Raw genomic sequence first — 11395 nt, 5'->3', positions numbered from 1 at the left:
GTTAAGGGAGGTAAAACAGGGCCAAAGGAAATAATGGATTTATGAAAGGAAGGAAGGATTTAATCACTTCATTGTAAATAGGAATTTGGGCTAGCTAGATGGTGCTGCAGTGGATAGAGTGCCAGGCCTGGAGTCAGGAAGATTCATCTTCCTAAGTTCAAATCTGGCTTCAGACACTGACTAGTTGTGTGATCCTGGGCAAGTCACTTAACCCTGTTTGCCTCAGTTTTATCATCTGCCAAATGAGCTGGAGAAGGAAATGGCAAACCACTCTGCCAACTGTCTCTTCCAAGAAAACCACAAATGGGGTCACAAAGCATCGGATGCAACTGAAAAACAATTGAACAACAAAAATAGGAATTCAGATTAAATCATCACCATTAAAATTACCTGTTACACTCTTTATCCTGTAAAAGATCATTTGATATAGGATAAGACTTCATAGCAGTGGACACTGTTTTTACCCTATAATGAATATGGTCCCTGGATAGAGTATTAATATTGTCCATCCACAAGAGTAAAATTCGAAAGAAAGAAATACCCAAAAATGACTGATCATTTAATAGCGTTTCTTAGCTTTCAAGGATATTTATGAAATCAATGTCAAAAGTTTGATTGAGACTTTAATTGTATTAAATCAGGCATAAAAATAAATTCTTGAATAGGTACCCAGGGCTGGTTAAAAAAAAACAATTAAGTCTGATGACTATAGCCACACCCTCCCCCCTTATTATTTGATTTTATAAGGGGGGAGGGTGTGGCTGCAGCCATCGTAGTTACTGTACTCTGTAGTAGGATTGGGATTTCAATCTGGCTCCTCCACTCCTGCCCCTGCACTATGTTCTCCATCCCTCTCCACCTGTGGCATTACATTCTGAACAAACCTGTCTCTCTTTTCAGGCACTGCTAAGCTTCTCGAATGTACAGTGTATATCTGTGGCCTCAGTTCCCTTTCTACCCAGTCATTTTTTTAATCTGAGAAAATTCTATTTTCTTAAGGGTAGAAGAAGACTTACTCTCAGGAATTTTGGTCATGGACGACTTGGGTAGAAAGAGCAGGGAGATCTAGATGTCTGAAATGAGATCCATGAAGAATACCTTCAGAACTGGGGACCTGTTGTCAACTCTTAGCAGCAGCAGAGAAGTGTTGCCTTGTGGGATTCCAATGAGGGGTGGGGCATTTGGATTAAAGTTTATTATTCCTCCTCCTTTCTTAGCACACTGAGTATTTTCCTTCTCTTTTTCTTCTATCTAAAACTATAACAGCAAATATGCTTCCACTGGAAGTGAATATTCCCATTTGAATGCTTGAACAACTAGGCATGCCACTTGCTGCAAAATGTCATCTTCAGCCTTCATATTCTTCCTCTCCCATTCCACTGAGCACCTTCTTGGACTCTGGAATCTGGCTGAAAACTTCTCCCCACGGACCCATTGAGTGGATCTAAGAATTTAAAGAGTTCCTGAAATGTCTTCTCTGGACAATACCAGACTACCTGTTGGACATATTTTGGTGAAGATTCCCTTTCAAGTATGGGTTGGCCCCTGAGATTCCTTCCAAAACTGAGATTCTGTGATTCTGGTCTTCTTCTTCCATGTGATGAAAACTTTAACACAGCTTAGCCCCAGGATGAAGACTGTTAGGATGTTTATGACCATGACCCAAGGCCTTTTCTTAGAAGGCTTTCCAGGAACAGGGTACATAACCGGTTTCTCCAGCTCACTGTGCTCTACCACACAAGTGTAACCTGCCCCTGATTCCCCTGGGGGAGCTCCAGGGTGACTCGGAGGTAGAAGGTATCATCAGTATTGGCCACTGGAGCTCTCTTTCCCCCATATAGCCTGTTCAGTCATCTTCTTCCAGATTAACAAAATGGATCTAGGGTAAAAACCTGTGGCCAAGCAGGAGAAGGCGATGGTGCCATTGGGGGAATCATGGTGGGACACAAACACTTCAGGTGGCAAATTGTCCTTCATGCTTGAATTCTGAAGGATGTTCTGAACTACATCAACACAATGTTTCTTAGTTTAGTGTTTTCTCAAATTGGTCCAGAGGGCCTTTCTCGCTATTCAACTGGATGTCATCATCTAATTCACAGCCTAGAAAGAACTGCAGCATGTGATCCCTCTCAGTGTCATTAATTGTCAAGGACTGGATCAACCGTTGGGCATCCCCCTCATGGCTCTGTATCGAATGACACATCTCCTCAATGAAGTTGGTCCCCAGGGCATCAGAGATCCAGTCTGCCTTGACTGTAGTCTGCTTATTCATTTTGTGATAAGAAAGCCACTAATGTCATCAATAATGGCAAAATCAGTGAGGTCCAAGAGAGAGTAGTGTGTACCCACTGTAGTATATATAAATTCATTCCTGTGGTAGATGTTGAGGTCTAGAGGTTTAGGGGTGCTGGGACTCCAAAATCATGACACGCAGGTCCTGCCTGAATGAATTCAATCCAAACCTTCTTCCAGCCAGAGACAAGGTTTATTAAAGATCCGCCATATTGGCCAGACTCTTAAGGAATCTGAACATTTGTGAGCTATTGGCTAGGTTTTTAAGGAATCTGAGCCTACCCAGTCATTTCTTTAAGATATTCAATGAGTCTTAACATGACCATAGTTATAGTTGTACAGCTGGAAGGAACCTCAAAGGCCATTGAGCTCAACCTCATTATTTAAAATGTATTTTATTTTTAATTTATGGAATAAAAAAAGCATTTCTATAACATAGTATAATAAAAAAGGTGATTGCACACGAAACTGCAAATCTGCTATGTATAACTTGCTATTCCTATTAAACATACAACGAAGTTATCATGTAAATTTCTTTTTTCTTTTTTTTTCTTCCCTCCCCTTCCTCCCACCCTACAGATGGACACCATTAGACATGGTATATATATATATACATACACATATCTATATATAATATGTAAAATTATTCTATACATACTTCTATTTATCACTTCTTTCTCTGGATGCAGATATTGTCTTTCTTCATATGTCTTTTATAGTTAATTTGGGTATTTATAATAGTCAAAACAACTTATTTGCTCAAAGTTATTCTTAAAACAATATTCTGTTACTGTGTACAATATTCTCATGGTTCTGCTTATTTCACTTTTCATTATTTCATGCAAGTCTTTCCATGTTTTTCTAAGAACACTGAGCTCATTGTTTCTTATAGCACAGTAGTATTCCATCACAATCATATACCACAACTTGTTTAGCCATTCCCCAATTGGGAATGCTATTTCCAGTTCTTTGCCACCATAAAGAGAGCTGCTAATAGACATTTTAGAACATGTAGGTTCTTTTCCTTTTTCCCTAATCTTCTTTGGAAATAGACCTAGTAGTGGTATTACTGGGTTAAAAGGGTAATAGGCAGTTTAATAACTCTTTGGGCATAATTTCAGATTGCTTTCCAAAGTGGTTGGATCAGTTCACAGTTCTACCAACAGTGAATTAGTGTCCCATTTTTTCCACATCACCTCAAACATTTGTTGCTTTCCCCTTCAGTCATTTTAGCCAATCTGGTAGGTATTAAATGATATCTCAAGGTTGTTTTAATTTACATTTCTCTAATCGATAATGATTTAAAGCATTTTTTCACGTGACTATAAATTGTTTTGATTTCTTCATTGAAAAACTGCCTGTTTATATCCTTTGACCATTTATCAGGTTGGACAATGACTCATATTCTTATAGATTTGACAGAGTTCTTCATATATTTTAGATATGAGACCTTTATCTGAGATACTATCTATAAAATTTTTTTCCCAATTTTCTGCCTTCCTTCTGATCTTGGCTACATTATTTTACAAAGGAGGAAACTGAGGCCCAGGAAGGAGAAGTGACTTACCCAAAGTCCAACATAGGAGCCTAGATTTAAAGCTGGAAGGACCCTCAGAGGCCATCAAGTCTAACCCTATCATTTTACAGAGGAGGAAACTTAGTCCTAAGAGGTAAAGTGAGTTTTCTGGGATCACCCAACTAGTGCATTTGGCAGGATTTGAACCCAGGTCTTTCTGATTCTAAGTTTGGTGTTGTATCCAATGGATCTTTCTGCCTCCTAAACTTTCCTCTCACTAGGTGACTCTCATCTCTCTAGATGTTCTAATACTAGAACCATAAGGGATCAGTTTCTTTTTTGAATTTCAAAAGGAAAATAATTTGCCCAATATGTAAAGTTTCATATGGAAAGCATTCACTGGATACCTATTGGCCTGAATTGAATTCTTTGGTTTCCTGTCTATATGGTAGAGGAGTCAGAAGGTTCCTTGCTCCCCATTGCCACTTCCCAGTTCTTTCCCAGACCTCCACTTTCACCCTTCTCTTTTCCCTAACTTGACCCGTGGTGAACCAGCTCAACTCTACACTGTTCTCTACTCTCCAATCTCTTGCACTCTTGTACAGTTGCCACTCATATCTTGCCAAAATCCAGCCTAGAATTACTCTCACCATCCACCTCTTTTGCTCCTATTCATGTGCTGCTGAAAGAAAACAGAGGACATCATGAAACTGTGTCAACTATATCCATGGCAAAATTCTGTTATCTAATCTCCAGATTTGCTCTCCAAAATGGTTGAATCAGTTCACAGTTCCACCAACAATGAATTAGTGTCCCAGTTTTTCCACCTCCCCACCAACAATTTTCACTTTCCCCTTCAGTCATTTTAGCCAATCTGGTAGACCATCGCTGAATCAAGGTAATCATTCTCCGCCTTCCTAACTAATTCATTATTCCACTTTTCAGAGCAGCTGTTCCAAACCTTCTTGTCTTTCCTCAAGCCTCCCATGACACCCCCTCCTCAACCTTTTAGATGAAGACCAGACTTCACAAAAAACTGAGGCCATTCACTATGAGCACCCCTTTCCCAAATCTGTGTCTCAGATCACTTCGATGTCTTCTTCCTCTATCTTCTGCTTTGCCCCATCTCATGTGAAGAGGTGGCCCTTCTCCTCGAGAAGATAAACTCCTCTGTGCACATCCTTGATCCCATCACATTTTCTTCAGCTAATTTCACCCCCGATCATTCCCACTGTTTATTGCCTTCAATAGCTCCCTATTTACTGGACCCTTACTATAAACACATCCATATCTTCCCCATCTTAAAATCCCTCACTTGGTCCAACTATCTGAACTAGCTATTATCTTATATCTCGCCTCCTTATCATGGCTAAAGTTTTTGAAAAGACTTCTCTAGTTCATCCTCTTATTCAGTTCTAAACTACTGGCCTCATCATTCAACTGAAACTGTCCTCGCAAAAGTTATCAATAGTCTCTCAACCAAATTTTAGTTCTGCGCACTATCTGCTGTACCACCTAGCTGCCACAGTTCCTGGAAAAATCTGAGATTTCAGGCAAAATCCTAGTGCTGTGCAAGCCCTGGTCTGACCTTGCTACTCTCCTGCTCAAGGAACACCAATGACTCCCTATTACCTCTAGCAGGTTCCCCACCCCTCTTTGTTCTGTGGAGTTTGGATTCAGGCAAAAAGCCGAACTTGAGGACCTAGAGGGCCAAGGGTGGTCTTGAGGCCGCAGGTTCCCCACCCCTGAGTCCTCTAGGATCAACCATAAACTACTTTATTTGGCATTTAAAGTCCTTTACAATCTGGCCCCCTTCTACTTCTCAATCTTCTTTTTAAAAACAAATTTATATCATTATCTTTTTTTTTTTAACATCCACTACATTTCCCACTGTACATTTCCTCCCAGAAAGTCATGCCTCATTATGAAGGAAAAATTAGGTGGGAAAAATCCGACAAAATTAACCAACACTTAAAAATCTGACTTTATATGAATTGTGTCACACCCATCATCCCCCACCTCGGCAAAAAAAAAAGCAGGTGGAAGAGCCTTCTTATACCTTTTCTTTGAGGCCAAGCCTGGTTTATTTCATACCTTTTAGGTCCCCTTGTTATAGTCATTGTATATATTGTTTTCCTGGTTCTGCCTACTTCATTCTGTATCAGTGCTTATAATTCTTCCATTTTTGTAAAATTTTGAGTTCCAAATTTTTCTCCCTCCTTCCCCTCACCCCTCCCCAAGACAGTAAGCAATCTGATATATGTTATACATGCACAATCATGTTAAACATGCTTCCACATTAATCATGAAAACTTTCCCCTGTTCTTTTTTTAAGGCAATTGGGGTTAAGTGACTTGCCCAGGGTCACATAGCTAGTAAGTGTCTGAGGCTGGATTTGAACTCAGGTCCTCCTGACTCCAGGACCAGTGCCGAATCAAATGTGCCACCTAGCTGCCCTAATTTTTCCAGTGCTTCCTAGATTCTCCTCCATATTTTTTAAGGAAAAATAATTTTAATTCTTATGGGTCTGGATTTTTGGGGGGAGTTGAGAAGAGGAATGAGGGAGGTGATTTTTTTGGTGGGTTTTTTCTTGGAGAGGGGAAAACAAAGGAAAAAAATGTAAATAAATTGCCAACTTTGCTGAGTGGGAAATAGGAACGGTCAAACTTGGCTCATTCTTTTTAAACACAAAGAACCAACCAAGTAGGGGAGAAATACAAGCTTAACAAAAGCTAAGAGAAAATTATTACAAGAATCTTGAACCACCATCTCAAGATGGGGGAGGGGAAGGGGAAAACATGGGAATGTTCATCATAATATTTTCCATGTCAGAGTAATCTGATTCCATTCATTTACCACCATTTGTTTAGCAAATCCCCAGTCAATGGGATTCCACTTTATTTCCGGTTCTTTGCTACTACAAAGAGGGCTGCTATAACTATTTTGGTGTATAGAGGATCTTTCTTTTTGTCATTGACCTCCTTGGGGTATGTGCAGGGTATGCTGTGAGTATTTACAACTTGGAAATCAACAAGCACTACAAATCAAGGCTTGAGTTATTGTTTTGTTAATTGTCTGAATTTAAGAAAGTGATGGAGTAAATGTTGATGACACAGATTAAACAGAAAAGTGTATCACGGATTCATTTTTTTTCCCCCTGGAGAGCTGGTTGTTTAACAGTCAACTGGTGATGCAGTGGATAGAGCACCAGGCCTGGAGTCAGGAAGACCTCAGTTTGAATCCTGCCTCAGACACCAGCTAATTGGGTAGCCCTGAACAAGTCATTTAACCTATCTGCCTCAGTTTCCTCATCTCAAAAATGGGTATAATAACAGCACATACCTCCCAGGGTTGTTGTGAGGATCAAATGAGAAAATAATTATAAAATGCTTAGCATAGTGCCTGGCATATAGTAGGTGCTGTATAAATGTTAGTTGTGGCCTAACCTCAATGCAGCATTTGGCCTTTCCCTGACGTTTTCCAGTCCTTTTAGCTGCAAGTGAGCTCCCCTCCTTCTCCTTCCTCTTCCTCCTCCCTCTCAGCTAAAAGCTCCATCAGTAGCCTCCCCAGCAAGCGGCCAGCTGCCATCCTTCACTGGAAGAACTCCACCTCTGCCTGCCCCCCCCATGTGTATCCCATTCCAGTTTTTTAAAATTCCGACTATATTCCTTCTTGCATGGAGCTGTAACTTGACTGTACAATTTCTACCCATTTTCCTTATTCTGCCCACTGGCGCTCAGCCAGAGTCCAATACCTCTTCTCTATGACTGCCAGCATGTCCCCCCCAGTCTTCTCTTCTCTAGGCTCCACGTCCCTAATCCCTTCAGCCATCCCTTGGACAGCCCAGTCTTCAGCTCCCTCCCCATCCCGGTCACCTTCCTCTGGGAGGCTCTGGTTGGAGGGCAGAGCCATGAGCTCCAAAATCTCCGTCTCAGGTTGGACAGTCCGCTCCTCCTTGTCACCAGCTGCTCTGCTTCAGGATACCTTCAGACCTCTCCATCATGCCCTCAGGGGAGTCGTTGCTCCTTCTCCACTCCTCCCCTTCAGCTTCCTTGTGTGTTTTGTCTTCTCCCATTAGATTGTGAGCTCCTTGAAGGTAGGGGCTATCTTTCTTTTTATTTGTCCTTCTACCCTCAGTGCTTAGCACAGTGCCTGGCCCCTAGTAGGTGCTTAATAAATGTTTACTGAGTGACTTGCCAATGTCCTTTCGAATGTACGTCTCCCCAAATCAGATAAAATGTTCCAGGTATGAGCTGAGCAGGACAGAGCCGGGAGGCGGGGGGGGGGGGGGAATTATCACCTCCTGTGGTCTCTCTACTCTCCATACAGGCCCAGTCCATCTACATGAGCTTTTGGGGTTACTAGGAGACCTGGTCAATTCCCTGTTTTCCCCACACTTGAAGCTGCCCCTACTTGTGCTGATTTCTTGAGTCTAAATGTAGGAGTTCATATTTATTTCTATTAAATTTCATCTCCTTTGCCTTTCTTTGCATCCCCAGGGCTGACCACCTTCCCTGGCAGATGATAAGTGCTTAATAAATGCTTGTTGATTGATTGATTGTTCATTTCCTCTTAGTCCCCTGAGGCCTTTCAGATCCTGACTGTCATCCAGCAGTCCCCCTCAGCTTTGTGGCACCTGCAAATGGGAAAAATGGGCCAACTCTAGGTGTAGCACAGTTAATCCACGGCTTGGAGGAACAGCCCAGATCCCAGAGGGATCTAACAGAGCTGACATCGAGCCAGGAATGACTCTCTGTGTCCAGTCATTTGGCCAGTTCCCAATCCACCCAAGCGTGCCTTTGCCTCGCCCTATCGCCCCATCTCAGACCCAAGGACACCATGAGGGACTTTGGCAAGGCTTTGCAAATATCTAGATAAATGGCTTTCCTGATAATGACAGCTAGTGTTTATGCAGTGCTTTAAGGCATGCAAAGCACTTTGCATGGAGTATCTAGTGTGAGCCTTGAAACAACCCTGGGAGGGAGGTGCTAGTCTTATGCCCATTTCACAAAGGAGCAAATGGAGATGGGGTCTAGGACTTGCCCAGGGTCACACAACTAGTAAGCATGTGAGGTAGGATTTGGACTCAGGTCTTCCTGAGTCCAGGTCCCAAGCTGTGCTCACTTTGCAGTCTGGCTACTGGCGTGACCACCATGAAGCCGTGCTGACCCTTAGTGATCCCTGCTTCCTTTCTCTATGTTCCCAGACCATCCCTTTAAAGTTTAGGCTGGCAAGGAGTTGCCTATGCATGCGGCCACATCAGGCTCTTGAGGCAGGTGCTCCTGCCCTCTCCTCCCCTGCCCTGTTCTTCCTCATGGGAATGGTTTGTTTGGGTCTGCAGAATTTCAGTCTTGAGGGCTTCCTAACTCTCCTGGGCTGACTTCCCCTGCAGAACTGTAGATCTTTGGGAACTGAGGACCAGCAGCAAGGACTCCTCTCACGTGTGAATCCAGAACAGCTCATGAGTAAATCCAGAACTGTGCTCACAGTCCAGAGCACAGAGCCCAGCCCTGCTGCCCCAGAGGGGAAACTTTGGGTGAGTCACTGGATGCCTATGTCTTCTTCATTTCTAAAATGCACTGGGATAACAGGACATAGCCTGCTGGCCTCAGCAGGCTTGCTGTAGCTTATGTGATTGCACAGGGGCTCGGGGACCTAGCTGGCACAGGGGCTGGAACCCTGGATTCATTGTCACCAGGAGGACACGAGTTTGGATCTTGCCAATCCTCCTACTCTCCATGTGATCTGGGGCAAACCATTTACCAGTTCTCAGCATCTATTTACTCATCTGTCAAATGGGCTTATGATAGCACCTACCTCCCAGAGTCTTGGTGAGGATCAAGGAAGCTAATAGAGTTAAAGCAGTCTGCAAACCTTCAAGTGCCTCACAACTGTTTGCTCTCATTACACAAAAGTACAATACAAAGAGGAGACATGATTTTCAACGACTGACTAGAAAGTATCATGAGTCTAAACCCAAGGACCTTTATCAATCTGCTGAAGCACCTGCTGAAGCACCAATACAATCTCCAGAGGAATTCTTCTCAACTCTAAGCTAAGCTAATCCTTTTGAACAGTTGAGCTTGAGAAGTTGCTTTTCTCTCTTCCTTCTTGCTCCTCCTTCCTTTCTCCTCCTCCTCTTCTTCTTTCTGTTTTCCTTCTCTTTAGCCTACTTCCTGTGCTTGGTAAACATGTACTGCCCTTCTCTCCCCACCTCCATCCCCAGCCTCCCACCATCATCCTGTGCTTTTTCTCACCCACAGAGGACAATGTTTGCCTTATTAATATGATCAATTGTGGAAATGGTTTTCCATTTGTATTTTCTAGAAATGTATTCATTCCTGTTCTCAGTGTGAGTAGTGAGGAATAAGTAGTTACCTGCTTTCAGAAATAATGCTCATACCTTTTAGCCTCAACAGGCTAAGGAGGAAGTCAGAAGACATTGTTGATGTACAAGGGATGACTATAAAGCCGTGAGATTGCTTTTTAAACAATATGCCTCAATTGCTCTGGCCAAATGAGGGCTGGTGTTCAAAAGAACCAGAGAAAACCAGCCTCTTGACTTTAAAACTTCATCTTGTATTTTTCCCCAGACCAGGATTATTGATTATTGACCAGATGGCTGCAGATGAGTCTAGGTTTATTAAACTGAATATAAGTGAAGGTTTCTAAATAGTAAATACATGTTCCAAGGAAGACACTTTACTACTAGTAAGATTTAGTGAGAGGCAGAGTTGTGTAGTGGAGAGAGAGTCAGCTCGGGAGTCAGGAAGATTCGAGTTCACACCTTGCTTCTGACATACTGGCTGTGTGACCCTGGACAAGTCCCTCAACCTCTCTGTGCTCCAGGGACCTCTCTAGGACTCTTAAGTGGCAGAGAAGGTGTTGGCTATGGAGATGTACTTCACTCAACAGGGAAATAGGAGGGAAAAGGGGGAATGAAGAAGAGGGAACTAAAAGGAGGGTAAGATTAAGGGACAGATTAGTCCTAAGCTAAACAAACATTAAGGATGTACAAAAATATTTCTAGTTCTTTTTGTAGTGGCAAAGAATTGGAAACTGAGACGGTGGCCAACAGTTGGAGAACAGATGGACAAGTTTTGGTATCTAATTGTGATGAAATACTATTGTCCTGTAAGAAATGATTAAAGAGATGGTTTTAGAGAAATTTACAAAGATTTATATGAACTGCTGCAGAGTGAAGCGAACAGAACCAGGAGAACGATGTATGTAATTACAACAATATGGCAAAGACAAACGACTTTGAAAAAATTAGAAAGTCTGATCAACATAATGACCAACCATGATTCTAAAGGATTATTGATGAAACATGCAGCTCACCTCCTGATAGAGAGGTGAAAAACAATTTTATGCTGATAAATGTTTAATAACCAGCTCTGTAAGGAAAAAAATGTATGCAGGACATATTTTAAAGTTTAATCTGCATTAATAATGATAATAATAATAATGATAATAGCTAACATTTATATAGTGCTTACTGTGTGATGGGCACTGTGCTCAGCGCTTTACCATTATTATCTCCTTTGATCTTCACAACAACCCTGGGAGGTACATGCTATTATTATC

At 42.1% G+C, this 11395-nt stretch overlaps 1 pseudogene; it reads right to left on the bottom strand.

The window, feature by feature from the left end:
- Positions 1-1527: 1527 nt before the first annotated feature.
- Positions 1528-7720, bottom strand: LOC114030717 (annotated as a pseudogene).
- Positions 7721-11395: the final 3675 nt, after the last annotated feature.

This window comes from Vombatus ursinus, unplaced genomic scaffold, assembly GCF_900497805.2.
Source record: "Vombatus ursinus unplaced genomic scaffold, bare-nosed wombat genome assembly UNPS02014982.1, whole genome shotgun sequence".
NCBI lineage: Eukaryota > Metazoa > Chordata > Mammalia > Diprotodontia > Vombatidae > Vombatus > Vombatus ursinus.
The sequence above is the reverse complement of the archived record's forward strand: the minus strand, read 5'-3'. Positions and strand labels throughout refer to the sequence as shown.